The 23350-nt window shown below is 41.8% G+C and overlaps 4 non-coding genes across 4 annotated transcripts; 2 read left to right on the forward strand and 2 right to left on the reverse strand.

Moving 5' to 3' along the window:
• The first annotated feature begins 168 nt into the window (after positions 1–168).
• LOC140276384 (U2 spliceosomal RNA) lies at positions 169–359 on the forward strand. Its single transcript, XR_011908983.1, has one exon. It is a non-coding gene; the product is annotated as a U2 spliceosomal RNA (small nuclear RNA).
• Positions 360–770: 411 nt separating this feature from the next.
• Positions 771–884, forward strand: LOC140276392 (U5 spliceosomal RNA). Its single transcript, XR_011908990.1, has one exon. It is a non-coding gene; the product is annotated as a U5 spliceosomal RNA (small nuclear RNA).
• Positions 885–17249: 16365 nt separating this feature from the next.
• On the reverse strand, positions 17250–17437 carry LOC140276195 (U2 spliceosomal RNA). The gene has a single exon (XR_011908868.1). It is a non-coding gene; the product is annotated as a U2 spliceosomal RNA (small nuclear RNA).
• Positions 17438–17745: 308 nt separating this feature from the next.
• LOC140275760 (U5 spliceosomal RNA) lies at positions 17746–17859 on the reverse strand. Its single transcript, XR_011908478.1, has one exon. It is a non-coding gene; the product is annotated as a U5 spliceosomal RNA (small nuclear RNA).
• Positions 17860–23350: the final 5491 nt, after the last annotated feature.

The raw sequence follows: 23350 nt of genomic DNA on the forward strand, positions 1-23350 counted from the left end.
TCGCTGGAGCGTGCGGTAGTGTAAAGTTATACCATTTAAAAGGGCTGAAGAGTGCTCAGTGCAGCGGGTGGGCGGAGGTGCAAAGTGACACTATGGCCATAAAAAGAACACCGCTACATGTGCGCATGGTGCCAGGAAGGGCCCTCGGACGTGAACCAGTGGACAGTTATCGCTTCTCGGCCTTTTGGCTAAGATCAAGTGTAGTATCTGTTCTTATCAGTTTAATGTCTGATGTGTCCTCTATGCGAGGACTACATATTAAATGGATTTTTATCAATAGGAGTTAAAAAAGGAGCTTGCTCCGTTCACTCCAAGCATCGACCCGGTACTGCAGTGCCGCTGGGAATGGTGCGCTCTCCTCTGCTCTTGTGAAAAAGCAAACAGCGGTGCAGGATGGAAGTTTCAGGGAGCCCAAGATGAAACTTTCTTTTTGTCTGCTGAGAAAAGAGAGTGAATGCGAAGTAGACTTTAACACGGCTCTGGGAGCGAGCCGAGTGCGGGCTAACCAGGAGAATTGCTTGAAAGAAACGCGACACCGAATGAGCGGTCAGAACAAAGCCTCAATACGGTGTTCCCGTGTTGTTTGTGGCTGCCTTGTCTTTTGCACAGAGTAAAAGACAAGGCAGCCATCAAACAGGGCCCGATTGTTCCTACTTGGTCAGCTGAGGAGCAAGGGGGGGGATCAAGCGTCTCAACCAAGCAAAGCTCACCATGGGGAAGGTGGCTATGCCAACTAGCCTGATGCCCTGCTCCCGCAGTGATGGATAATCGTACTCTGGTTTCTCTTCATAATGTACAAGTCTTTCGCCTTTTACTAAAGACTTCCGTGGAGAGCAGCACTAATGAATTGTTTCTATTTTTGGCAGGCTTTACCTTTGCGGGTGAAGCCCTTTCTGTCTGTGCAAAAGAAATCTTGTTACTGTGCAGAGTGACTTCTCTGAGTAGAGTCGCCTTACTTGTTGCGACTGTGCCGATGTTCGAAGCTGGAGTGCAAAGTTGTTGCTTGAATGGTGCTCGCTGGAGCGTGCGGTAGTGTAAAGTTATACCATTTAAAAGGGCTGAAGAGTGCTCAGTGCAGCGGGTGGGCGGAGGTGCGGAATGCGAAGTAGACTTTAACACGGCTCTGGAAGCGAGCCGAGTGCGGGCTAACCAGGAGAATTGCTTGAAAGAAATGCGACACCGAATGAGCGGTCAGAACAAAGCCTCAATACGGTGTTCCTGTGGTGTTTTTATAAAATGCGATGCAAAAAAAGGTGTGAATGCCCCATAGAAAACTAAAAGGTGGAGCGGAAGTGTTCGGCTGCAAGAAGGTGTGAATGTCCGACTATATTTGGTGAAAAGCAGGTGAAGCAAGGTCTGAATATCCAACCTTACATCATCAAATGCGAGATCAGAGGTTTTTGGCTGCAAGAAGGCCATAGTTTGCCAAAAGAGGGTAAGGTGCGAATGACCGACTAAATATCAACAAAAGTGGGGGCGGAGGTCTTCGGATGCAAGTGGGTGTGAATATCCCACCATACAAGTATGGTGGAGAGGAAGCTGTGAATGGCCGACCATAGTTTGCAAAAAGCGGGTGAGAAAAGGTGCGAATGTCCAACCATACTTGATCAAAACAGGGAGCGGAGGTGTTTGGCTGCGACAAGGTGTGAATGTCCACCCATAATTAATGAAAAGCGGGCAACAAGTAGGTTCGAATGCCCAACCATACATCATCAAAAGCAGGAGTGGATGTGTTCGGCTACAAGAAGGTTTGTATGTCCGAGCATAGTTTGTAAAAAGCGGGTAAGAAAAGGTTCGAATGCCCGAACATACACCATCAAAAGAGGGAGCGGAGGTGTTCCGCTGTAAGACGGTGTGAATGTCCGACCATAGTTGGTAAAAAGTGGATATGAAAAGGTTCGAATGCCCAGATTCGGCTGCAAAAAACTGTGTTCGGCTGCAAAAAAGGTGTGAATGTTTGACTAAAGTTTGTAAAAAGCGGGTAAGACAAGGTTCGAATGCCTGACAATGTATGATCAAAAGCGGGAGCGGAGGTGTTCAGCTGCAAGGTCTAAATGTCCATCATTAATTGCTAGAAAACATGAAAGAAAATTTTCGAAAATCAATCCGCACATGATCATAAGTGGGAGAGGAGGTGTTCAGCTGCAAGAAGGTGTGAATGTCCTACCATAATTGCTGAAAAATGTGTTATAAACGGTAAGAATGCCGGACCATACATCATCAAAAGCTAGAGAGGTGGTGTTCGGCTGCAAGTAGGTGTGAATGTCTGACTAAAGTTCAAATATATTAACAAAAGCGGGAGGAGAGGTCTTCGGATGAGTGGTTGAGAATTTCCAACCATAATCTATAAAATGCGGTGAAAAAAAAGGTGTGATAGAAACCTAAAAGGTGGAGCGGAAGTGTTCGGCTGCAAGAAGGTGTGAATGTCCGTCTATAGTTGGTGAAAAGCAGGAAAAGCAAGGTCTGAATGCCCAATCTTACATCATCAAAAGCGAGATCAGAGGTGTTTGGCTGCAAGAAAACGGGTAAGGTGTGAATGACCGACTAAATATCAACAAAAGTGGGGGCGGAGGTCTTCGGATGCAAGTGGGTGTGAATATCCCACCATACAAGTATGGTGGAGAGGAAGCTGTGAATGTCCGACCATGGTTTGTAAAACGCGGGTAAGACAAGGTGCGAATGCCCGACAATGTATGATCAAAAGAGGGAGCGGAGGTGTTTGGCTGCAAGGTCTGAATTTCCAACCATAATTTGTAAACACCGTTGAAGAAAAGCCTCGAAAGCCCGACTATACACCATCAAAAGCGGGAGCAGAGGTGTTCAGCTGCAAGAAGGTCTGAATGTCCACCAATAATTACTGAAAAATGGGTAAGAAAAGGTGTGAATGCCCAACTATACATCATCAAAAGCAGAAGTGGATGTGTTCGGCCACAAGAAGGTTTGAATGTCCGACCATAGTTTGTAAAAGGCGGGTAAGAAAAGGTTCGAATGCCCGAACATACACAATCAAAAGAGGGAGCGGAGGTGTTTCGCTGCAAGAAGGTGTGAATGTCCGAGCATAGTTTGTAAAAAGTGGGTAAGAAAAGGTTCGAATGCCAGAACATACACCATCAAAAGAGGGAGCGGAGGTGTTCCGCTGTAAGAAGGTGTGAATGTCCGACCATAGTTGGTAAAAAGCGGGTAAGAAAAGGTTAAAATACCCGACTCTACACAATCAATAGCGGGAGCGGAGTTGTTCGGCTAAAAGAAGGTGTGAAAGTCCGATCATGGTTTGTAAAAAGCGGGTAAGAAAAGGTTCGAATGCAAAAATATACACCATCAAAAGTGGAAGCCGAGGTGTTCGGCTGCAAGTAGGTGTGAATGTCCACCCATAATTAATGAAAAGCGGGCAACAAGTAGGTTCGAATGCCCAACCATACATCAACAAAAGCAGGAGTGGATATGTTTGGCTACAAGAAGGTTTGAATGTCCGACCATAGTTTGTAAAAAGCGGGTAAGAAAAGGTGCGAATGCCAGAACATACACCATCAAAAGAGGGAGCGGAGGTGTTCCGCTGTAAGATGGTGCGAATGTCCGACCATAGTTGGTAAAAAGCGGGTAAGACAAGGTTCGAATGCCCGAATATATACCATCAAAAGCGGAAGCGGAGGTGTTCGGCTGCAAGAAGGTGTGAACGTCCGACCAAAGTTTGTAAAAAGCAGTTAAGAAAAGGTTCGAATATCCAACCAAACATAATCAAAAGTGGGAGCAGAGCTGTTCGACTGCAAGTAGGTGTGAATGTCCACCCATAATACCTGAAAAATGGGTAAAAAAAAGGTGCGAATGCCCAACCATACATCATGAAAAGCAGGAGTGCATGTGTTCGGCTACAAGAAGGTGTGAACGTCCAACCAAAGTTTGTAAAAAGCAGTTAAGAAAAGGTTCGAATATCCAACCATACATAATCAAAAGCGGGAGCAGAGCTGTTCGACTGCAAGTAGGTGTGAATGTCAGATCATAATTTGCAAAAAGCTGATGAGAAAGGGTGAGAATGCCCGACTATACACCATCAAATGCGGTAGCGGAGTTGTTCGGCTGTGAGTAGGTGTGAATCTCCAACCATAATTGCTGAAAAATGTGTTAGAAAAGGTAAAAATGCCGGTCCATACATAATCAAAATCGGGAGAGGTGGTGTTCAGCTGCAAGAAGGTCTAAATGTCCATCAATAATTGCTAGAAAACATGAAAGAAAATTTTCGAAAATCAAACCACACATGATCATAAGTGGGAGAGGAGGTGTTCAGCTGCAAGAAGGTGTGAATGTCCACCCATAATACCTGAAAAATGGGTAAAAAAAAGGTGCGAATGCCCAACCATACATCATCAAAAGCAGGAGTGCATGTGTTCGGCTACAAGAAGGTGTGAACGTCCAACCAAAGTTTGTAAAAAGCAGTTAAGAAAAGGTTCGAATATCCAACCATACATAATCAAAAGCGGGAGCAGAGCTGTTCGACTGCAAGTAGGTGTGAATGTCAGATCATAATTTGCAAAAAGCTGATGAGAAAGGGTGAGAATGCCCGACTATACACCATCAAATGCGGGAGCGGAGTTGTTCGGCTGTGAGTAGGTGTGAATCTCCAACCATAAGTGCTGAAAAATGTGTTAGAAAAGGTAAGAATGCCGGTCCATACATCATCAAAAGCGAGAGAGGTTGTGTTCGGCTGCAAGTAGGTGTGAATGTCCAGCCATAATTACTCACAAACGGGTAAGAAAAGGTACTATTGCCAGACCATATATGATCAAAACAGGGAGCGGAGGTGGTTCAGCTGCAAGAAGGTTTGAATGTCCGACTAAAGTTCAAATATATTAACAAAAGCGGGAGGAGAGGTCTTCGGATGAGAGTGGTTGAAAATTTCCAACCATAATGTATAAAATGCGGTGAAAAAAAGGTGTGATAGAACACTAAAAGGTGGAGCGGAAGTGTTCGGCTGCAAGAAGGTGTGAATGTCCGACTATATTTGGTGAAAAGCAGGTGAAGCAAGGTCTGAATGCCCAACCTTACATCATCAAAAGCGAGATCAGAGGTGTTTGGCTGCAAGAAGGCCATATTTTGCCAAAAGCGGGTAAGGTGCGAATGTCCGACTAAATATCAACAAAATTTGGGGCGGAGGTCTTCGAATGCAAGTGGGTGTGAATGTCCGACTATATTTGGTGAAAAGCAGGTGAAGCAAGGTCTGAATGCCCAACCTTACATCATCAAAAGCGAGATCAGAGGTGTTTGGCTGCAAGAAGGCCATAGTTTGCCAAAAGCGGGTAAGGTGCGAATGACCGACTAAATATCAACAAAAGTGGGGGCGGAGGTCTTCGGATGCAAGTTGGTGTGAATATCCCACCATACAAGTATGGTGGAGAGGAAGCTGTGAATGGCCGACCATAGTAAAAGGCGGGTGAGAGAAGGTGCGAATGTCAAACCATACATAATCAAAACAGGGAGCGGAGGTGTTCTGCTGTAAGAAGGTGTGAATGTCCAACCATAGTTGGTAAAAAGCGGATAAGAAAAGGTTAAAATACCCGACTGTACACAATCAATAGCGGGAGCGGAGTTGTTCGGCTACTAAAAGGTGTGAAAGTCCGACCCTGGTTTGTAAAAAGCGGGTAAGAAAAGGTTCGAATGCCCGAACATACACCATCAAAAGAGGGAGCGGAGGTGTTCCGCTGTAAGACGGTGTGAATGTCCGATCATAGTTTGTAAAAAGCGGGTAAGAAAAGGTTAAAATACCCGACTGTACACAATCAAAAGAGGGAGCGGAGTTGTTCAGCTAAGAGAAGGTGTGAAAGTCCGACCATGGTTTGTAAAAAGCGGGTAAGAAAAGGTTCGTATGCCCGAATATACACTATCAAAACCGGAAGCGTAGGTGTTCGGCTGCAAGAAGGTGTGAACGTCGGACCAAAGTTTGTAAAAAAGCAGTTAAGAAAAGGTTCGAATATCTAACCAAACATAATCAAAAGCGGGAGCAGAGCTGTTCGACTGCAAGTAGGTGTGAATGTCAGAGAATAATTTGCAAAAAGCTGATGAGAAAGGGTGAGAAATCCCGACTATACACCATCAAATGCGGTAGCGGAGTTGTTCGGCTGTGAGTAGGTGTGATTCTCCAACCATAATTGCTGAAAAATGTGTTAGAAAAGGTAAGAATGCCGGTCCATACATCATCAAAAGCGGGAGAGGTGGTGTTCGGCTGCAAGTAGGTGTGAATGTCCATTAATAATTGCTTTAAAACATGAAAGAAAATTTTCGAATATCAAACCTTACATGATCATTAGCGGGAGAGGAGGTGTTCAGCTGCAAGAAGATGTGAATATCCACCCATAATTACTGAAAAATGGGTAGGAAAAGATGCGAATGTCCAACCATAAATCATCAAAAGCAGGAGTGGAGTTGTTCAGCTACAAGAAGGTATGAAAGTCCAACCATGGTTTGTAAAAAGCGGGTAAGAGAAGGTTCGAATACCCGAATATATACCATCAAAAGCGGAAGCGGGGGTGTTCGGCTGCAAGAAGGTGTGAACGTCCGACCAAAGTTTGTAAAAAGCAGTTAAGAAAAGGTTTGAATATCCAACCGAACATAATCAAAAGCGGGAGCAGAGCTGTTCGACTGCAAGTAGGTGTGAATGTCAGATCAGAATTGCTGAAAAATGTGATAGAAAAGACTAGAATGCCGGACAATACATCATCAAAAGCGGGAGAGATGGTTTTTCGGCTGCAAGTAGGTGTGAATGTCCAGCCATAATTACTCACAAACGGGGGAAGAAAAGGTAGTATTTCCAGACCACACATGATCAAAACAGGGAATGGAGGTGGTTCAGCTGCAAGGTGTGAATGTCTGACTAAAGTTTGTAAAAACCGTTTAAGACAAGGGGCGAATGCCCGACAATGTATGATCAAAAGAGGGAGCGGAGGTTTTCGGCTGCAAGGTCTGAATGTCCAACCATAATTTGTAAAAATCGGGGAAGAAAAGGCTCGAAAGCCCGACTATACACCATCAAAAGTGGGAGCAGAGGTGTTCAGGTGCAAGAAGGTGTGAATGTCCGACCAAAAATTACTGAAAAATGGGTAAGAAAAGGTGCGAATGCCAAATCATACATCATCAAAAGCAGGAGCGGATGTGTTCGGCTACAAGAAGGTTTGAATGTCCAACCATAGTAAGTAATAGGTGGGTAAGAAAAGGCTCGAATGCCCGACTATATACCATCAAAAGCGGAAGCGGAGGTGTTCGGCTGCAAGAAGGTGTGAACGTCCGACCAAAGTTTGTAAAAAGCAGTTAAGAAAATGTTCGAATATCCAACCAAACATAATCAAAAGCGGGAGCAGAGCTGTTCGACTGCAAGTAGGTGTGAATATCAGATCATAATTTGCAAAAAGCTGTTGAGAAAGGGTGAGAATGCCCGACTATACACTATCAAATGTGGGAGCGGAGGTGTTCGTCTGTGAGTAAGTGTGAATGTCCGACCATAATTGCTGAAAAATGTGTTAGAAAAGGTAAGAATGCCGGACCATATATCATCAAAAGCGGGAGAGGTTGTGTTCGGCTGCAAGTAGGTGTGAATGTCCAGCCATAATTACTCACAAACGGGTAAGAAAAGGTACTATTGCCAGACCATATATGATCAAAACAGGGAGCGGAGGTGGTTCAGCTGCAAGAAGGTTTGAATGTCCGACTAAAGTTTGTAAAAAGCGGGTAAGACAAGGTGTGAATGCCCGACAATGTATGATCAAAAGAGGAGCGGAGGTTTTCGGCTGCAAGAAGGTCTGAATGTCCACCCATAATTACTGAAAAATGGGTAAGAAAAGGTGCGAAAGCCCAACCGCACATGATCATAAGTGGATGAGAAGGTGTTCGACTGCAAGTAGGTGTGAATGTAAGATCATAATTTGTAAAAAGCGGGTAAGAAAAGGTAAGAATGCCCAACCATAAATTATCAAAAGCGGCAGCAGAGTTTCGGCTGGTATTTATCAATGTCTAGATAGATTTCAACAGAAAACAACGTTGTACTTTGCAGTAAAAGAAAGTGCAAATCAAAAGTTTTAGGAATCCGAGAATAAGCTTATTTTCATGAGTTCTGCACGATTTCGGATTTTATGTATAAAATGAATTTCTTCACGCAAACTAAGTTAACACTGCTTTGTCCTTTATATGTACCCATTTCTACATATATTTCAAGCATAAACTTCCTCATACTACCCTGAATGAGAAAGAGCCACACTTGTGATTAAGCCATACGCCCCCTGAGGAGTTCTGCATGGTTTGGGATTTTATCTATAAAATTAATTCCTTCACTCAAACTATGTTAAAACAGCTTTTACCTTCATATTTATCAATGTCTCGATAGATTTAAACAAAAAAACAACGTTGTACTTTGCAGTAAAAGAAAGAGCAAATCAAAAGTTTTAGGAATCCGAGAATAAGCTTATTTTCATGAGTTCTGCACGATTTCGGATTTTATGTATAAAATGAATTCATTCACTCAAACCAAGTTAAAACTGCTTTTTCCTTCATATTTATCAATGTCTAGATCGACTTCAACAAAAAACAACATTGTATTTTGCAGTAGAAGAAAGAGCAAAACTGAAGGATCAGGAATCCGAGAATAAGCTTCTTTTCATACGTTCTGCATGATTTGGGATTTTATGTATAAAATGAATTCCTTCACTCAAACTAAGTTAACACTGCTTTGTCCTTCATATGTACCCATTTCTACATATATTTTAAGCATAAACTTCCTCATACTACCCTGAATGAGAAAGAACCACACTTGTGATTAAGCCATACGCCCCTTTTGAGGAGTTCTGCATGATTTGGGATTTTATCTATAAAATCAATTCCTTCACTCAAACTATGTTAAAACGTCTTTTACCTTCATATTTATCAATGTCTCGATAGATTTAAACAAAAAAACAACGTTGTACTTTGCAGTAAAAGAAAGAGCCAATCAAAAGTTTTAGGAATCCGAGAATAAGCTTATTTTCATGAGTTCTGCACGATTTCGGATTTTATGTATAAAATGAATTCATTCACTCAAACCAAGTTAAAACTGCTTTTTCCTTCATATTTATCAATGTCTAGATCGACTTCAACAAAGAACAACATTGTATTTTGCAGTAGAAGAAAGAGCAACACTGAAGGATCAGGAATCCGAAAATAAGCTTATTTTCTTATGGGCAAGTGGGAACTGCTTTGTCCTTCATATTTATCAATGTGTAGATGGATTTCAACTTCTTCTACTGCAAAGTCCAATGTTTTTCTTTGTTGAAGTCGATCTAGACATTGATGAATATGGAAGGACAAAGCAGTTTTAACTTGGTTTGAGCAAAGCAATTCATTTTATAGCAAAATCCGAAATCGTGCAGAACTCATGAAAGCAGGCTTATACTCGGATTCCTGAAACTTTAGATTTGCTCGTTCTTTTACTGCAAAGTACAACGTTGTTTTTTTGTTTAAATCTTTCTAGACATGGTAAATATGAAGGACAAATCAGTTTTAACATAGTTTGAGTGAAGTAATGCATTTTATAAGCAAAATCCCAAATCATGCAGAACTCACGAAAAGCTTTTTGTCGCTTTTCACTGCTTTTTACAAACTTTGGTCGGACGTTCACACCTTCTTGCATCCGAACACCTCCGCTTCCGTTTTTGATGATGTAATTTCGGGAATTCGAACCTTTTATTACCCGCTTTTTACAAACCATTGTCGGACTTTCACACCTTCTTGCAGCCGAACACCACCTCTCCCGCTTTTGATGATGTATGGACCGGCATTTTTACCTTTTCTAACACATTTTTCAGCAATTATGGTTGGAGATTCACACCGACTCACAGCCGAACACCTCCGCTACCGCATTTGATGGTGTATAGTCGGGCATTCTCACCCTTTTTCATCAGCTTTTTGCAAATTATGATCTGACATTCACACCTACTTGCAGTCGAACAGCTCTGCTCCCGCTTTTGATTATGTATGGTTGGATATTCGAACCTTTTCTTAACTGCTTTTTACAAACTTTGGTTGGACGTTCACACCTTCTTGTAGCCGAACACATGCACTCCTGCTTTTGATGATGTATGGTTGGGCATTCGCACCTTTTTTTACCCATTTTTCAGGTATTATGGGTGGACATTCACACCTTCTTGCAGCTGAACACCTCCTCTCCCACTTATGATCATGTGTGGTTTGATTTTCGAAAATTTTCTTTCATGTTTTCTAGCAATTATTGATGGACATTTAGACCTTCTTGCAGCTGAACACCACCTCTCCCGATTTTGATGATGTTTGGTTAGATATTCGAACCTTTTCTTAACTGCTTTTTACAAACTTTGGTCAGACGTTCACAATATGTTGCAGCCGAACACCTCCGCTTCCGCTTTTGATGGTGTATATTCGGGCATACGAACCTTTTCTTACCCGCTTTTTACAAACCAAGGTCGGACTTTCACACCTTCTCTTAGCTGAACAACTCCGCTCCCTCTTTTGATTGTGTACAGTCGGGTAATTTAACCTTTTCTTACCCGCTTTTTACCATCTATGGTTGGACATTCACACCTTCTTACAGCTGAACACCTCCTCTCCCACTTATGATCATGTGTGGTTTGATATTCGAAAATTTTCTTTCATGTTTTCTAGCAATTATTGATGGACATTCAGACCGTCTTGCAGCTGAACACCTCCGCTCCCATTTTTGATGGTGTATAGTCGGGCTTTCGAGCCTTTTCTTCCCCGGTTTTTACAAATTATGGTTGGACATTCAGACCTTCTTGCAGCCGAAAACCTCCACTCCCTCTTTTGATCATACATTGTCGGGCATTCGCACCCTTTCTTACCCGCTTTTTACAAACCATGGTTGGACTTTCACACCTTTTAGTAGCCGAACAACTCCGCTCCCGCTATTGATTGTGTACAGTCGGGTATTTTAACCTTTTCTTACCCGCTTTTTACCAACTATGGTTGGACATTCACACCTTCTTACAGCAGAACACCTCCGCTCCCTGTTTTGATTATGTATGGTTTGACATTCGCACCTTCTCTCACCCGCCTTTTACTATGGTCGGCCATTCACAGCTTCCTCTCCACCATACTTGTATGGTGGGATATTCACACCCACTTGCATCCGAAGACCTCCGCCCCCACTTTTGTTGATATTTAGTCGGTCATTCGCACCTTACCCGCTTTTGGCAAACTATGGCCTTCTTGCAGCCAAACACCTCTGATCTCGCTTTTGATGATGTAAGGTTGGGCATTCAGACCTTGCTTCACCTGCTTTTCACCAAATATAGTCGGACATTCATACCCACTTGCATCCGAAGACCTCCGCCCCAAATTTTGTTGATATTTAGTCGGACATTCGCACCTTACCCGCTTTTGGCAAACTATGGCCTTCTTGCAGCCAAACACCTCTGATCTCGCTTTTGATGATGTAAGGTTGGGCATTCAGACCTTGCTTCACCTGCTTTTCACCAAATATAGTCGGACATTCACACCTTCTTGCAGCCGAACACTTCCGCTCCACCTTTTAGTGTTCTATCACACCTTTTTTTCACCGCATTTTATACATTATGGTTGGAAATTTTCAACCACTCTCATCCGAAGACCTCTCCTCCCGCTTTTGTTAATATATTTGAACTTTAGTCGGACATTCAAACCTTCTTGCAGCTGAACCACCTCCGCTCCCTGTTTTGATCATATATGGTCTGGCAATACTACCTTTTCTTACCCGTTTGTGAGTAATTATGGCTGGACATTCACACCTACTTGCAGCCGAACACAACCTCTCTCGCTTTTGATGATGTATGGACCGGCATTCTTACCTTTTCTAACACATTTTTCAGGAATTATGGTTGGAGATTCACACCTACTCACAGCCGAACAACTCCGCTCCCGCATTTGATGGTGTATAGTCGGGCATTCTCACCCTTTCTCATCAGCTTTTTGCAAATTATGATCTGACATTCACACCTACTTGCAGTCGAACAGCTCTGCTCCCGCTTTTGATTATGTATGGTTGGATATTCGAACCTTTTCTTAACTGCTTTTTACAAACTTTGGTTGGACGTTCACACCTTCTTGTAGCCGAACACATGCACTCCTGCTTTTGATGATGTATGGTTGGGCATTCGCACCTTTTTTTTACCCATTTTTCAGGTATTATGGGTGGACATTCACACCTTCTTGCAGCTGAACACCTCCTCTCCCACTTATGATCATGTGTGGTTTGATTTTCGAAAATTTTCTTTCATGTTTTCTAGCAATTATTGATGGACATTTAGACCTTCTTGCAGCTGAACACCACTTCTCCCGATTTTGATTATGTATGGACCGGCATTTTTACCTTTTCTAACACATTTTTCAGCAATTATGGTTGGAGATTCACACATACTCACAGCCGAACAACTCCGCTACCGCATTTGATGGTGTATAGTCGGGCATTCTCACCCTTTCTCATCAGCTTTTTGCAAATTATGATCTGACATTCACACCTACTTGCAGTCGAACAGCTCTGCTCCCGCTTTTGATTATGTATGGTTGGATATTCGAACCTTTTCTTAACTGCTTTTTACAAACTTTGGTTGGACGTTCACACCTTCTTGTAGCCGAACACATGCACTCCTGCTTTTGATGATGTATGGTTGGGCATTCGCACCTTTTTTTTACCCATTTTTCAGGTATTATGGGTGGACATTCACACCTTCTTGCAGCTGAACACCTCCTCTCCCACTTATGATCATGTGTGGTTTGATTTTCGAAAATTTTCTTTCATGTTTTCTAGCAATTATTGATGGACATTTAAACCTTCTTGCAGCTGAACACCACCTCTCCCGATTTTGATGATGTATGGCCCGGCACTTTTACCTTTTCTAACACATTTTTCAGCAATTATGGTTGGAGATTCAGACCTACTCACAGCCGAAAAAATCCGCTACCGCATTTGATGGTGTATAGTCGGGTATTCTCACCCTTTCTCATCAGCTTTTTGCAAATTATGATCTGACATTCACACCTACTTCCAGTCGAACAGCTCTGCTCCCGCTTTTGATTATGTTTGGTTAGATATTCGAACCTTTTCTTAACTGCTTTTTACAAACTTTGGTCGGACGTTCACAATATCTTGCAGCCGAACACCTCCGCTTCCGCTTTTGATGGTGTATATTCGGGCATACGAACCTTTTCTTACCCGCTTTTTACAAACCAAGGTCGGACTTTCACACCTTCTCTTAGCTGAACAACTCCGCTCCCTCTTTTGATTGTTTACAGTCGGGTAATTTAACCTTTTCTTACCCGCTTTTTACCATCTATGGTCGGACATTCACACCGTGTTACAGCGGAACACCTCCGCTCCCTCTTTTGATGATGTATGGTTAGGCATTCGCACCTTTTCTTACCCATTTTTCAGTAATTATGGGTAGACATTCACACCTTCTTGCAGCTGAACACCTCCTCTCCCGCTTATGATCATGTGCAGTTTGATATTCGAAAATTTTCTTTCATGTTTTCTAGCAATTATTGATGGACATTCAGACCGTCTTGCAGCTGAACACCTCCGCTCCCACTTTTGATGGTGTATAGTCGGGCTTTCGAGCCTTTTCTTCCCCGGTTTTTACAAATTATGGTTGGACATTCAGACGTTCTTGCAGCCGAAAACCTCCACTCCCTCTTTTGATCATACATTGTCGGGCATTCACACCTTTTCTTACCCGCTTTTTACAAACCATGGTCGGACTTTCACACCTTTTAGTAGCCGAACAACTCCGCTCCCGCTATTGATTGTGTACAGTCGGGTATTTTAACCTTTTCTTACCCTTTTTTTTACCAACTATGGTTGGACATTCACACCTTCTTACAGCAGAACACCTCCGCTCCCTGTTTTGATTATGTATGGTTTGACATTCGCACCTTCTCTCACCCGCCTTTTACTATGGTCGGCCATTCACAGCTTCCTCTCCACCATACTTGTATGGTGGGATATTCACACCCACTTGCATCCGAAGACCTCCGCCCCCACTTTTGTTGATATTTAGTCGGTCATTCGCACCTTACCCGCTTTTGGCAAACTATGGCCTTCTTGCAGCCAAACACCTCTGATCTCGCTTTTGATGATGTAAGGTTGGGCATTCAGACCTTGCTTCACCTGCTTTTCACCAAATATAGTCGGACATTCACACCCACTTGCATCCGAAGACCTCCGCCCCAAATTTTGTTGATATTTAGTCGGACATTCGCACCTTACCCGCTTTTGGCAAACTATGGCCTTCTTGCAGCCAAACACCTCTGATCTCGCTTTTGATGATGTAAGGTTGGGCATTCAGACCTTGCTTCACCTGCTTTTCACCAAATATAGTCGGACATTCACACCTTCTTGCAGCCGAACACTTCCGCTCCACCTTTTAGTGTTCTATCACACCTTTTTTTCACCGCATTTTATACATTATGGTTGGAAATTTTCAACCACTCTCATCCGAAGACCTCTCCTCCCGCTTTTGTTAATATATTTGAACTTTAGTCGGACATTCAAACCTTCTTGCAGCTGAACCACCTCCGCTCCCTGTTTTGATCATATATGGTCTGGCGATAGTACCTTTTCTTACCCGTTTGTGAGTAATTATGGCTGGACATTCACACCTACTTGCAGCTGAAAAACCACTTCTCCCGCTTTTGATGATGTATTGTCCGGCATTCTAGTCTTTTAGCAACCTTGCAGACTTTGCACTAAAGTTTGTAAAAAGTGGGTAAGACAAGGTGCGAATGCCTGACAAAGAAGTTCTTCAGTGGAAGAACCTAGAGTCTTCCCCTCCGACTCACCAAATGAGGTCTCCTTTTTAACTTCAGCTCTGCAATCAACCCCCAGGGACTCAAAGTTAAATGCAACATTGCGTCAGAGGCCAACACAGAGTGTCCGAAAAGGAAATATAGATCACCCTACTCACTTTTCACCTAAAGAAATGAAGGAAGAGCTAGTTTCCCAAGAAATAACCTGTGTGTAATTTGTTTTGATAACTTAGAAAAACGAAAATGACATACCTACTTTCCTTTATGCTTTTAATGGTTCTCACCTTCTCAACACTAAATGTGAGAAGTGTGAAATCAAAGACAAGAGCCCAGAGTATTTTATCCTTCTTAGACTCCATAAAATCAGATGTGTTTTTAATACAAGAATGTGGACTACCTTTTTTAAAAAAACCATAGACAATGGGAGGAAATGTGGCCCCATTTATCGATATGGAGTGGCTCAAATCAAAATAAAAATGATGGTGTGGCCATTCTAATTAAAAATCCGCATGTTCTGGTGAAAGGTAGCACAGTGGTGAGAGACGGACGTGCACTTTTAGCACACTTGAATTTTATGGGGCAAGAAATATTAATATTAAATACTTAAATACTTAAATATTTATGGTTTCAATGGAAAAAATGAAAGGTATGACCTTTTAGAAGATATACAGCTTTACATGCTAGGGCAAGTACCTTTAGTTGTAGGAGGGGATTTTAACTGTATCTTGAGCAGGAAAGATAGAAAAAGAGCAGGGGTAGATTTTAAAGTGGATAAGACTTCGATTTTACTTCAGGGCATATGCAGGGATTTTAAGCTTACTGACTGTTTTAAAACCATGCATCCCAGAGAGGAGGGCTTCACCTGGTTTAGTCATGATGGCACCAGAGCCTCTCGCATTGATTATTTCTTTACTAGAGATTGCCCACCCACTGATGTTAGATTAACCCCTGTTTTCTTTTCAGACCACCTTATGCTCTCCTGCACCCTTTCACCCCCTTCTGGTGTGACGGTAGGAAGTGGTCTGTGGAAACTCAACTGTTCCCTGTTGGAGGATGAAATCATAGTCAGTCAGTACAGGGAATGTTATAAAGAGTGGCAGACCCTTCAAGACCTCTACGAAACACATGCACAATGGTGGGAAATGGTGAAGGAAACGACCCAGACTTTTTTTAAACAGCAAGGTAAACGTAAAAAAAGGAAAGAGAATAGATGTATGATGGGACTACATAAACGCTTACAGCGCTACTTTAAACTAAATCAGTGTGGCATAGACTTTAAAGAAGAAATCAAAGATGTCAAAAAGGAAATGTCAGTTTTAGCAGAAATAAAGAGTAAAGGAATTTTTGTAAGAAGCAGGGAGCAGGAAATTGAGGAAGGTGAAAAAGAAAGAAAGTTATAAATAAAAAGGAGTGTATTCAAAATCTAAAAAGAGAAGATGGGTTTTTAACAAAATCCACACAAGAGATGATTGAAACTGTACATACCTTTTATAGTAACATGTACAAAGAGAAACCAGTGCACTTGGAAACATCGGCAGAAATCTTAAAATTCGTTGACAAAACCGTAAAAGAGAATGCACACTTGACACAGAATTTTACTGCTTTAGAGTTAAAAAAATGCCTAACAGGTTTTAAGAGAAGTCGAGCTCCGGGTTTAGACGGGCTTCCTGCAGAATTCTATCTGACCTATTGGGACCTTTTATCATCAGACATTTTAGATGTTTTTAAAGATTTTGAAAAACTCGACCGACTGCCTGACAGTTTTAGAGTGGAAATAGTGACTCTACTTTATAAAAAAAATGATAAGACTGACCTAAAGAATTGGAGGCCCATCACACTTTTAAACTTTGACTGTAAACTTTTTAGCAAGGTTTTAGCGACACGGATGTCCTCTGTTTTAGAGGAGGTAATTCACCCAGACCAAGCTTGTGCCATCTCAGGGAGACAACTCACCGACAGCCTCGTACTGATTCGAGACATCATTGATTACGCTAGAGACAGAAACACCCGGCTTGTCATCTTAAATTTAGACTTTGAAAAAGCATTTGATCGGGTCTCGCATCAATATCTCTTTCAGGTGTTGCAGCCATCGAAAAGGGCCCGATTGTTCCTACTTGGTGAGCTTTGCTTGGTTGAGACGCTTGCCCCCACCCCTTGCTCCTCGGCTGACCAAGTAGAAACAATCTATTCGATGGCTGCCTTGTCTTTTACTCTGTGCAAAAGACAAGGCAGCCACAAACACCACGGGAACACCGTATTGAGGCTTTGTTCTGACCACTCATTCGGTGTCGCGTTTCTTTCAAGCAATTCTCCCGGTTAGCCCGCACTCGGCTCGCTCCCAGAGCCGTGTTAAAGTCTGCTTCGCATTCACTCTCTTTTCTCAGCAGATTAAAAGAAAGTTTCATCTTGGGCTCCCTGAAACTTCCATCCTGCACCGCTGTTTGCTTTTTCACAAGAGCAGAGGAGAGCGCACCGTTCCCAGCGGCACTGCAATCACTGCAATGTCGAGGCTTGGAGTGAACGGAGAAAGCTTCTTTTTCAACTCCTATTCTTAAAAATCCATTTAATATGTTGTCCTCGTATAGAGGACATATTAAACTGATAAGAGCAGATACTACACTTGATCTTAGCCAAAAGGCCGAGAAGCGATAACTGTCCACTGTTTCAGGTCCGAGGGCCCTTGCTGGCACAATGCGTACTTGTAGCAGTGTTCTTTTTATGGCCATAGGTGGCCAGAGTGTCACGTTGCACCTCCGCCCACCCGCTGCACTGAGCACTCTTCAGCCCTTTTAAATGGTATAACTTTGCACTCCCGCATGCTCCAGCAAGCACCATTCAAGCAACAACTTTGCACTCCAGCTTCGAACATCGGCACAGTCGCAACAAGTAAGGCGACTCTACTCAGAGAAGTCACTCTGCAAAGTAGCAAGATTTCTTTTGCACAGACAGAAAGGGCTTCACCCGCAAAGGTAAAGCCTGCCAATAATAGAAACAACTCATTAGTGCTGCCCTCCACGGAAGTCTTTAGTAAAAGGCGAAAGACTTGTATGTTATGAAGAGAAACCAGAGTACGATTATCCGTCACTGCGGGAGCAGGGCATCAGGCTAGTTGGTATAGCCACCTTCCCCATGGTGAGCTTTGCTTGGTTGAGACGCTTGCCCCCCCCCCCTTGCTCCTCGGCTGACCAACAATCGGGCCCTATTCGATGGCTGCCTTGTCTTTTACTCTATGCAAAAGACAAGGCAGCAACAAAAACACCACGAGAATCCCGTATTGAGGCTTTGTTCTGACCGCTCATTCGGTGTCGCGTTTCTTTCAAGCAATTCTCCCGGTTAGCCGACACTCGGCTCGCTCCCATAGCCGTGTTAAAGTCTACTTCGCATTCACTCTCTTTTCTCTGCAGACTCTTGGGATTTTATCTATAAAATGAATTCCTTCACTCAAACTATGTTAAAACTACTTTGTCGTTCATATTTACCATGTCTAGAAAGATTTAAACAAAAAAAACAACGTTGTACTTTGCAGTAAAAGAAAGAGCAAATCTAAAGTTTCAGGAATCCGAGAATAAGCTTACTTTCATGAGTGCTTCACGATTTCGGATTTTGCTATAAAATGAATTCCTTCACTCAAACTAAATTAAAACTGCTAAACCGCTAATCTGTTACATGTAAGGCAGATGTCAAATTCACTGAAATAGGATCTAAGGGTATTCGGCCAATCGAGCTGTAGCAGCTTCCGTAAAAGATTATAAGTTGAAGAGTTTGTGAATAAAGGTGTGCGCACACATAGTGAGCTGTAGGAAAATATGCAGGGAGCAATGCCGGCTGGGGTATATGTTCTTGTATGTTGTCTGACTGTTTGATTTGAATGTGTTGTGTAAGTGTCCTGTTGAATGTTTGGGCTTTGACACTTCACTGTGGTTGTTAACTGTGTGGTGTGTCCTGAAATGTTATATGTTTGGGCTGTGTGACATGCTTATTGCTCGTCAGTAGCTACCCACTTATTCATATATAGCAACTGACAACATAAGAAGTCTGGACATACTTTGATAGTAGTTGTAGAAGTATCCTTATTGATAATAGATAAACTAATTCATAGTGATAGAACAGTAGATGAACAGGTGCCTGCACATGTCTCACGAAAATAAAATGGGTGTATGATTGCTGACGGCAGAGCAATACTGCCAAACTTATGAGTTCTTGTGGCAAACTTGATTCAGTGTCTTGACGTGTATACGCTGTTTCGCTGACTTGATTGTCACAAGAAACAAAGTGTGTTTGATAAGATCCGACCATTTTATTACGGGAGGATCAGTATGTATGGATTCTGATGTGACTGATAAACCCATTCGTATCTTAAGCATAATCTAATACGTGAGACAACGCCCTGGCACACAATCAAAAACAAAAAGGGAGAGCGGTTTTGTGTCCCCACAGTCCATAATGTAGAAAAGAGAGAAAAAAGCCTTTCTGATTTGGTGTGTGTGCTCATAGTGCAGAGTGTAGAGAAAATAGAGAAAAGAAAGCCGTTTTGGTGTCACGGGTGTTGTGACTTACACACACACATTTCTGAATTGAGAAAAGAAATTATTTTAGAGGAAGCAGTAGAGTTTAGATCCCACATTTGTTGATAGGCATTCATTTATTTCTTCACTTCTGATGAAGTTTCAACAATAAACAACAAACTTTGTATTATGAGAAAGAACCAGACTCATTCTTCAGGAATCCGAAAATAAGCACGAATTCGGATTCTCCTATAAAACGAATTAATTAACTCAAACCAAGTTAAGACTGCTTTGTCCTTCATATTTATTCATGTCTAATCAAGTTTCAACGATAAACAACGTTGTACTTTGTAGAATGAGAAAGAACTTCTTCAGCAATAAGCATCTCTCGACATATGACGAAATACAGATTTTGCTATAAAATTAATTTCTTCTATCAGCGTGACTTAAAACTGTTTGTCCTCCTTATTTATCCACTTCAAATCAAGTTTCAACAATTAAAAAAAAATTGTAGTTTGAGAAAGAACAACTTAATCTTCAGCAATAAGTATAAAAAGAGGGTAACAAAAGGTGCAAATGCCAACCATACATCACTAAAAGGTGGAGCGGAAGTATTCAGCTGCAAGTAGGTGTGAATGTTCGACCATAATTTGTAAAAAGTGGGTAAGAAAAGGTTCGAATGCCCGACTAAATATTAGCAAAAGCGGGAGGAGAGGTCTTCGGATGAGAGTGGGTGAGAATTTCCTACCATACAAGTATGGTGGAGAGGAAGCTGTGATTGGCCGACAATAGTAAAAAGCAGGTGAGAAAAGGTGCGAATGTCAAACATACATGATCAAAACAGGGAGCGGAGGTGTTTGGCTGCGACAAGGTGTGAATGTCCACCCATAATTACTGAAAAATGGGTAAGAAAAGGTGCGAATGCCCAACCATACATCATCAAAAGCAGGAGTGGATGTGTTCGGCTACAAGAAGGTTTGAATGTCCGACCATAGTTTGTAAAAAGCGGGTAAGAACAGGTTTGTATGCCCGACTGTACACAATCAAAAGAGGGAGCGGAGTTGTTCAGCTACAAGAAGGTGTGAAAGTCCGACCATGGTTTGTAAAAAGCGGGTAAGAACAGGTTCGTATGCCCGAATATACACCATCAAATGGTGGAGCGGAGGTGTTCGGCTGTGATTAGGTGTGAATCTCCAACCATAATTGCTGAAAAATGTGTTAGAAAAGGTAAGAATGCCGGTCCATACATCATCAAAAGCGGGAGAGGTGGTGTTCGGCTGCAAGTAGGTGTGAATGTCCAGCCATAATTACTCACAAATGGGTAAGAAAAGGTAGTATTGCCAGACCATACATGATCAAAACAGGGAGCGGAGGTGGTTAAGCTGCAAGAAGGTGTTAATGTCCGACTAAGGTTTGTAAAAAGCGGGTAAGAAAAGGTGCGAATGCCCGACAATGTATGATCAAAAGAGGGAGCGGAGGTTTTCGGCTGAAAGAAGGTCTGAATGTCCAACCATAATTTGTAAAAACCGGGGAAGAAAAGGCTCGAAAGCCCGACTATACACCATCAAAAGTGGGAGCGGAGGTGTTCAGCTGCAAGACGGTCTGAATGTCCATCAATAATTGCTAGAAAACATGAAAGAAAATTTTCGAATATCAAACTGCACATGATCATAAGTGGGAGAGGAGGTGTTCAGCTGCAAGAAGGTGTGAATGTCTACCCATAATTACTGAAAAATGGGTAAGAAAAGGTTCGAATGCCTAACCATACATCATCAAAAGAGGGAGCGGAGGTGTTCCGCTGTAAGACGGTGTGAATGTCCGACCATAGATGGTAAAAAGCGGGTAAGAAAAGGTTAAATTACCCGACTGTACACAATCAAAAATGGAGCGGAGTTGTTCAGCTAAGAGAAGGTGTGAAAGTCCGACCTTGGTTTGTAAAAAGCGGGTAAGAAAAGGTTCGTAGGACCGAATATACACCATCAAAAGCGGAAGCGGAGGTGTTCGGCTGCAAGATATTGTGAACGTCCGACCAAAGTTTGTAAAAAGCAGTTAAGAAAAGGTTCGAATATCTAACCAAACATAATCAAAAGCGGGAGCAGAGCTGTTCGACTGGAAGTAGGTGTGAATGTCAGATCATAATTTGCAAAAAGCTGATGAGAAAGGGTGAGAATGCCCGACTATACACCATCAAATGCGGTAGCGGAGTTATTCGGCTGTGAGTAGGTGTGAATCTCCAACCATAATTGCTGAAAAATGTGTTAGAAAAGGTAAAAATGCCGGTCCATACATCATCAAAATCGGGAGAGGTGGTGTTCGGCTGCAAGAAGGTGTGAATGTCCAGCCATAATTACTCACAAACGGGTAAGAAAAGGTACTATTTCCAGACCATATATGATCAAAACAGGGAGCGGAGGTGGTTCAGCTGCAAGAAGGTTTGAATGTCCGACTAAAGTTTGTAAAAAGCGGGTAAGACAAGGTGTGAATGCCCGACAATGTATGATCAAAAGAGGAGCGGAGGTTTTCGGCTGCAAGAAGGTCTGAATGTCCACCCATAATTACTGAAAAATGGGTAAGAAAAGGTGCGAAAGCCCAACCGCACATGATCATAAGTGGATGAGAAGGTGTTCGACTGCAAGTAGGTGTGAATGTAAGATCATAATTTGTAAAAAGCGGGTAAGAAAAGGTAAGAATGCCCAACCATAAATTATCAAAAGCGGCAGCAGAGTTTCGGCTGGTATTTATCAATGTCTAGATAGATTTCAACAAAAAACAACGTTGTACTTTGCAGTAAAAGAAAGTGCAAATCAAAAGTTTTAGGAATCCGAGAATAAGCTTATTTTCTGCACGATTTCGGATTTTATGTATAAAATGAATTTCTTCACGCAAACTAAGTTAACACTGCTTTGTCCTTCATATGTACCCATTTCTACATATATTTCAAGCATAAAGTTCCTCATATTACCCTGAATGAGAAAGAGCCACACTTGTGATTAAGCCATACCTCCCTTTTGAGGAGTTCTGCATGATTTGGGATTTTATCTATAAAATTAATTCCTTCACTCAAACTATGTTAAAACGGCGTTTACCTTCATATTTATCAATGTCTCGATAGATTTAAACAAAAAAACAACGTTGTACTTTGCAATAAAAGAAAGAGCAAATCAAAAGTTTTAGGAATCCGAGAATAAGCTTATTTTCATGAGGTTCTGCACGATTTTGGATTTTATGTATAAAATGAATTCATTCACTCAAACCAAGTTAAAACTGCTTTTTCCTTCATATTTATCAATGTCTAGATCGACTTCAACAAAGAACAACATTGTATTTTGCAGTAGAAGAAAGAGCAAAACTGAAGGATCAGGAATCCGAGAATAAGCTTCTTTTCATACGTTCTGCATGATTTGGGATTTTATGTATAAAATGAATTCCTTCACTCAAACTAAGTTAACACTGCTTTGTCCTTCATATGTACCCATTTCTACATATATTTCAAGCATAAACTTCCTCACACTACCCTGAATGAGAAAGAACCACACTTGTGATTAAGCCATACGCCCCTTTTGAGGAGTTCTGCATGATTTGGGATTTTATCTATAAAATTAATTCCTTCACTCAAACTATGTTAAAATGGCTTTTACCTTCATATTTATCAATGTCTCGATAGATTTAAACAAAAAAACAACGTTGTACTTTGCAATAAAAGAAAGAGCAAATCAAAAGTTTTAGGAATCCGAAAATAAGCTTATTTTCATGAGGTTCTGCACGATTTCGGATTTTATGTATAAAATGAATTCATTCACTCAAACCAAGTTAAAACTGCTTTTTCCTTCATATTTATCAATGTCTAGATCGACTTCAACAAAGAACAACATTGTATTTTGCAGTAGAAGAAAGAGCAAAACTGAAGGATCAGGAATCCGAGAATAAGCTTCTTTTCATACGTTCTGCATGATTTGGGATTTTATGTATAAAATGAATTCCTTCACTCAAACTAAGTTAACACTGCTTTGTCCTTCATATGTACCCATTTCTACATATATTTCAAGCATAAACTTCCT

The sequence above is a fragment of the Leuresthes tenuis genome, unplaced genomic scaffold (assembly GCF_036924035.1).
Source record: "Leuresthes tenuis unplaced genomic scaffold, fLeuTen1.0.hap1 SCAF_18, whole genome shotgun sequence".
Taxonomy (NCBI): domain Eukaryota; kingdom Metazoa; phylum Chordata; class Actinopteri; order Atheriniformes; family Atherinopsidae; genus Leuresthes; species Leuresthes tenuis.